This window comes from Suncus etruscus, chromosome 4 (assembly GCF_024139225.1).
Source record: "Suncus etruscus isolate mSunEtr1 chromosome 4, mSunEtr1.pri.cur, whole genome shotgun sequence".
Lineage (NCBI taxonomy): Eukaryota > Metazoa > Chordata > Mammalia > Eulipotyphla > Soricidae > Suncus > Suncus etruscus.
In genome coordinates this window covers 30,595,345-30,602,418 of record NC_064851.1, presented here as the reverse complement: position 1 = coordinate 30,602,418, position 7,074 = coordinate 30,595,345, and the positions used below count along the sequence as shown (strand labels likewise).

At 39.6% G+C, this 7,074-nt stretch overlaps 1 protein-coding gene across 2 annotated transcripts in view; it reads left to right on the top strand.

The window, feature by feature from the left end:
* Positions 1-7,074, top strand: part of ZZZ3 (zinc finger ZZ-type containing 3) — a 49,429-nt gene that overhangs the window by 5,077 nt on the left and 37,278 nt on the right. The window lies entirely within an intron of this gene.

The window sequence follows — 7,074 nt, the reverse complement described above, 5'->3', positions numbered from 1 at the left end:
CTTGTCTTCTTTCTTCTATTATCTTTGGCACTCTGCAGCTGAGCTCCATATCTGGTTCCCTATTGTTTGTAAGAGTATTTTCTTTCAGTTGTCTTCTCCTGTGTTACCCCTTTTTTTCTCTTAATGGGAAAGAAACAGCTCTTCTTGTACAAAACAATAGTTTTCAGGCTTCAAAGAAATTTTTAGACCCGTTAGTTGGATTGTCTAGTCTAGATCGTTTCTAAGCTTCACTTTTCTACTTTATAGATACTATAAATCAGTGTTTCTCAGTTCTTTCTTGACCATGGCTCCTTTCTGACCTTGCTTTCTTTCTATGCTGTGCCCTATTCCCCATAATTAGCCCCTTAGTCTCATTTACTAGGGGGTTAGCCATTTACATGATTTTTAATGGTAGCCTTCTTGGAATATCCTGGGAGCCCACAAGAGGCTGGTTATAGGAGGCCCCCATTTGAGTACTGTTCTACATCATATATATGCAGCGGTAATGACTTAACCAAAAAAAGTTTATGTTAAAGAATTACATGACGTGAATAGCCTGGACCATTAATAAGCAACCCAGGTTTATGTTCTAGACATAGGAAATTCATGTTGCTAACTTTTGACATTTGTTCTTGCTTTGATTCTCACTTGGTTTGTCTACATGGTCGCATTACTTTTTTTTTAATTTAAATCCTTGGTGAAATTGAATATTATAATAGAAGATAACTATCTTTAACATTGAGGATTGTCAATACAGTTCTTAAAATAAGGCATTCTGTTTTGGTAATTATTGTAGAAACAAAGGGTTATATAAAGCAGTGTCTTTTTCTTTTCCTTTTTTTTTTTTGTGTGTGTGTTTTTGCGCCACACCTGGTGACGCTCAGGGGTTACTACTGGCTATGCGCTTAGAAATCCCTCCTGGCTTGGAGGACCATATGGGATGCTGGGGGATCGAACCAGGGTTTGTCCTGGGTTAGCCGCATGCAAGGCAAATGCCTTACTGCTTTCGTCATCACTCTGGCCCCTAAAGCAGTGTCTTTTTTGAGCTTTAGTAAGAATTGATACTGAAGTAGTGTTTTATTCTATGGTGCTTTTCAGCTTAATGTTTATTTTTTTCTTTCAGTTCTTACTCATTTATTCTGCACATGTGATTATAAAAACTGGAAATTTTAGATCAGAATCATAGCTGATACTATTTAAGAGAGTTTCAGAATTTTGTAGTTAGATTTGAAGTAAAAGTAGATAAAAGTTTGGGGGATGGTAGTTTAACAACAAGTAAATGACTAAGATCTGTAGAGTTTGAGATCTATCTGAGTTTAGATTAAGTTTACTATTCTCTATTGTATTCTGTGATAGAATGAAAATTTATGGGGTCTGGAAGAGAGGTAGGGTGTCTGATTAATATTTATAATTCATCACATTTTCTTTCCTCAGTTCCAAAAAGGTTCATGTTTATTAAATGGTAGGTGACATAGTAGGGAAAAGTACATTTTAGCTACATATTTCAATTCCAGTTGGGTGTTGAATAGGATTTTCATCATGTGCCCCCTTTTTGGTGAGGGGACCACAATCAGTGGTGCTCAGGGGTACTTCTGGCTTTGTGCTCAGGGATTACTCCTGCAGAGATTCTGGGGACCATAGAGAGTAACGGGTAATCCTTTGTCCACTGCATTCATGGCTGAGTGAGCTGTGTGTAAGGTAAGCATTCTACCTGCTATACCTACCCTAGCTCCAGGTGCTTCTTTTTTAGTAAGTAAATACATTTCTTTTTTTTCTTTTGGTTTTTGGGTCAACATCCGGCAGCACTCAGGGGTTACTCCTGGCTCCATGCTCAGAAATTGCTCCTGGCATGCTCAGGGACCGTATGGAATGCCAGGATTCGAACCAATGACCTTTTGCATGAAAGGCAAAAACACCTTACTTCCATGCTATCTCTCCGACCATAAATACATTTCTTTTTTGGGGGGACCACACCCGGCGGTGCTCAGGGGTTACTCCTGGCTGTCTATTCAGAAATAGCTCCTGGCAGGCATGGGGGGCCATATGGAACGCCAGGATTCGAACCAACCACTTTTGGTCCTGGATCGGCTGTTTGCAAGGTAAATGCCGCTATCTCTCCGGGCCCCATAAATACATTTCTTGATATTTTTCCTCAGCAACTTATTTTCAGCATAAATAGAATTTTGTGCACTAAACTTTTTTCATTAAATTATTTTAGTAACTGTATTTTATAGCTTAAAATGAGGTAACTGCTGCTTTAGTTTATAGTATTTGTTAGTTTTTGGGTTACACCAACCAGAGCTCAGGGTACATATAGGATGCTAGAGATCCAATTTGCATGGTTTTGCCAATGTACAAGGAAAGCGCCTTACCTGCTTTATTTCTCTGGCCCTAGTTCATAATATTTTACTGTGGATGGAAAGAACAATTTTTAGAGTCACTTGAAATAATGATAACACTATAAAGCACTTTTTGAAAACTAAATTGTGAAGTTTGTTACAGTATTTATTTTGTATATGCCTATCTGAAACAGAAAAGATAAGAAAATAACTAAAACAGAAGAAAAAATTGATCAGAGAGAAGAATGTTAAAACTTTTTTAAATTCCAGTTTTTAGAATTAGTCAATTTGTTGTTGTTGCTGTTGCTGTTTTGTTTTGGAGCCATACCTGGTGGTGCTCAGGTTTTACTCCTGGCTCTACACTCAGGAATTACTCCTGGTGGTGCTTGGGGGACCATGTAGGTTGCCGGAAGTCATGTCCAGGTTAGTCACATGCAGTGCAAATTCCCTAAGGTCTATACTATTGCTCTGGCTCTGAATTTCAAACAGTTTTTAACCCTTAAGTGCATACAATATATTAATTTCACTCAAATCATTCTCATAGTCCTCTATTTGGTTGGTGCTTTCAGAGCCAAATTTTTATTAGTACCTAATAATTAAAATGAGTCTGAATTGTGATTTATGACTATTTAAATTGAATATTGCCTAAAAGGCAGGGCTTTTCAAAATCTAAAAGATTTTGAATTTTAGAGAATTTGACTAATTGGTAGGTCTTAGACAGGGCTTAGACAGGGTAGGAAATGTCTAAGATGAAACTAGTTTTTAGACAGTGCTATAAGATACAAGAGTTTGAAGTACCAAATGATTTTTGCTATAGAATTGATTTTCTTTAATAGGGCTCAATATCAAAGAATTCTAGAACTCTAGAACTTGGTCTTCATTGTATTTGTTGAATGGAATAAAATTATTAGGGAATAAGACAAGAAGGTCTGAGTTACATCAGTTTTGGTTTCTGGAGTGATGAAATAATAGGCTTTTCTATATGATGTGATATAAATGTATACATGGGGACTAATAATTGCTTATTTTATTGATGTGGTCAAGAATTTGCTGTCATTGAGATTAGTGTGGAAAGAGAAGGGCTGGAATGTTTGTTACTGGGAGCATTTGAAGTTTTTATGCCCATAACTGGTATCATATGTTAGTTTTTAATTAACTTTTGCTTTGTGGTCACATTGAGCTATTTATGGCACTGTGCTCAGGATTGAGAAGCTGGGTCAGTTGCAGGTAAGGCAAGCTCCTAAATTCTTGAATATCTCTCCAGCACCATATTTTACTTTATTTATTTAACTTTTTTTTTTTTTTACTTTTTTTGAGCCATACTTGGTGACACTCAGGGGTTACTCCTGGCTATGCGCTCAGAAATCGCTCCTAGCTTGGGGAAACATGGGATGCTGAGGGACGCTAGGTTGGCACATGCAAGGCAATGCCCTACCGCTTGCGCCAGCACATTTTGATTTTTTTTGGCAGTGCTCAAGGTTTATTCCTGGTGGGCTCAGGAGACTGTATGGAGTGTCAGGGAATGAACTCAGTTCGGCCACATGTAAGACAACCTTATCCACTTATTATCTCTCCAGCCCTGTATTCGACATTTTAAGACATAAAGATTAACATTGTTTTCTGTGTTTGTAAAATATTACTTTTGCAATATTATTACTATTGCAATATTATTTTGAGTTATAAATTATGAGTATCAAGTTGCTTCAGATTTTATAATAGAAATTTCTGAAAATATATATTTGGGGCCAGAGAGATAAGACTATGGACTGTGTACATGTGTGTACATGTATCTAGCAGGTTAAAGTTTGATCTGCTTAGTAGAAGCAGCCTGCTGCCAAGTGTGGCCCAAATTAAAAAAAAGTAATTCACACAAGAAATTATATTTTCTTTGTATATTTATATAGATATTTCATATTTACTTAGAAATAATACTGGTGGGCTCAGGGGACCAACATGGGGTTCCGGGGATCAAACTAGGATGCTGCAGATGTGTTAGCATCCCTAAGCAAAACCTTAGTGGGTTAGATAATTCTCACTAGGAATAAGCGGGTACACAAGATGGACGAATATGAAATATGAAAATGAGGGCCCAGAGAGAGAGCACAGCAGAGATAGCACAGTGGTGTTTGCCTTGCAAGCAGCCGATCCAGGACCAAAGCTGGTTGGTTCGAATCCCGGTGTTCCATATGGTCCCCCGTGCCTGCCAGGAGCTATTTCTGAGCAGACAGCCAGGAGTAACCCCTGAGCACCGCCGGGTGTGGCCCATAAACCAAAAAAAAAAAAAAAAAAAGAAAAGAAAATGAAATAAATGAGACCACATAAAATGCATTGTATGGGGACTCTCGTCCAAGAGACGAAAGACAAATTTTATTTTTCAGCTGATGACATTTTTAAGCATGGGCTCTGGAATGCAGGGTGTCTCAGGGAGAACAAAGAGTAGGAGAGCAGTACAATGGGGAAACAGGCCTACAATCTACATATCAAGTGACTATCATAGGTGAGAAAGACCCCTGTTGGAGGGCTGTGAAACAAGAGCTAGAGATGTTTTTGGTTTAGCAAAAAGCAGGTTTTTCAAGAAACCAGGAGGAGAGAGACAGAGATATTTATGATGTTTATGTAGTTGCTGGAAAATAGATTTTAGGGGAGACGGAAATAATTGTTTACCATCATAGAGCTAAACTCAGAAAAACAAGCTGCTGGCTCCAGGTTATACTAGAAATACGAGTCACAAATAAACTAGCCAGCAGGGAACTTTATGCGAGCTTTGGTACTGACATTTCTTTGTTTGTAGGAAAGCTGAGGCTGGATTTCTATAGTGGCCAAATAAAGAGAAAATGTAATGTTACAGCCATGTTGGGATTACCGCCAATAATCCACGCAAAGGGTCAAATGATTGACTTCTCTGAGCGGGCCTTTTGGCAAATAATTCTTTGGGAGGAAGGCACTGCCCCAGGAAGGCAAAAAGCCATGTCTGGTGTGTGCTCCCCTAAGTGGGGGGTAACACTAGGACTGGCCACATACAAGTCAAGTGCCCTACCCCTTGTACTATTGCTCCAGCCCAAGGTATTTAAATTTTTTTTTTTTGTGGATTTTGGGTCACACCCGGCAGTGCTCAGAGGTTTTTCCTGGCTCCGTGCTCAGAAATTGCTCCTGGCAGGCACGGGGGACGCTGGGATTTGAACTGATGTCCTGCATGAAAGGTAAATGCCTTACCTCCATGCTATCTCTCCGGCCCCAGGTATTTAATTTTTAAAGTGAGTAACCTTACATTTAGTACTTCTGATTACATGAAATAGTTTTTAAATTTAAAAATTTTTAAATTTGGGCCCGGAGAGATAGCACAGCGGTGTTTGCCTTGCAAGCAGCCGATCCAGGACCAAAGGTGGTTGGTTCGAATCCCGGTGTCCCATATGGTCCCCCGTGCCTGCCAGGAGCTATTTCTGAGCAGACAGCTAGGAGTAACCCCTGAGCACCGCCGGGTGTGGCCCAAAACCCATGTGGCCCAAAACCCAAAAAAAAAACAAAAAAACAAAAATTATTAAAATTTATTTTTATTTTTGGGCTATGCTCAAGGCTCAGGGTTTTTGGGCTATGCTACTGCTAGCTCTATGCCCCAGGGATCACTGCTGGAGGTACTCAATGCCATGTGGTGCGGGGGATTGAATCCAGGCTTCAGGCTTAGTCCTTTGGTGGAAAAAAAAAATTTTTTTTTTGGTAGTTGATAATTACAAGTTACCCTATTTTAATCTTGGCAGAGTTTGTATGTCTTAAAAAATGTAAACAAATTGTTAATTTTTATTTTTGGTTTTGGCACTACACCTGGCTGTATTCAGGCCTTACTCCTGGTTCTGTGCAAGGCATCAGAAGTACCTGGCGTTGCTGCAAAGGACAGTTTGTGACACTGGGATCGAACCAAGGTTGGGTAAATGCAAGGCATTGTAGCCTTACCCGTTAGATATATTAGACCCCTAAATTTATTTGGTAGATGATGATGATGATGATGATGATGATGATGATGATGATGATGATGATGATGATGATGATGCAGGAGATGTTTGGGGTTATTTCTGGCTTTAAAGTCAAGGATCACATCGGGTGGGGCTCAGGAGATCATGTTGGATGCTAGGAAATGAACCTTGGTTGGCCACATGCATGGCAAGTGGACCCCCTGTACTATCTCTCTAGCTTTAGATACTTAATGGGTTAGGGAGATAGGTCAAAGGGCTGGATTACATGCATGGCATGCATAAAGTCTTGAGGTCAAGTTATGATGTCATCCCTACTTTACTTTCCCCTCTCCTATTTCCCTAGCTTCAATAGCTTTAACTACCCCTTATTGTTGGGTATAGCTGTGGTATTGCCAGCTTGCATACTGAATTTGATAGCTAGTCAGCCAGCCACATATATGCCAGGAGTGAACCTCAGACTTGAGCTCTACTTGTGAAGCCACTCCCTACCCCCATTTTCTTTTCTGTTTTGTTTTGTTTTTGGGTCACATCTGATAGCGCTCAGGAGTTACTCCTGGTTCTACGCTCAGAAATTGCTCCTGGCAGGCTCGAGAGACCATATGGAATGCTGAGATTTGAACCACCTTTCTTCTGCATGCAAGGCAAATGCCTTAATTTCATGCTATCTCTCTGGCCCCCCACCCCTATTTTTAAATGCTATGTTATATTCTGCAAGAAAGCTACACTATTTATAATGTCCATATTGTGTGACATATCAAATAGGAAAGAGTTCCCTTTCATGTTCTTTT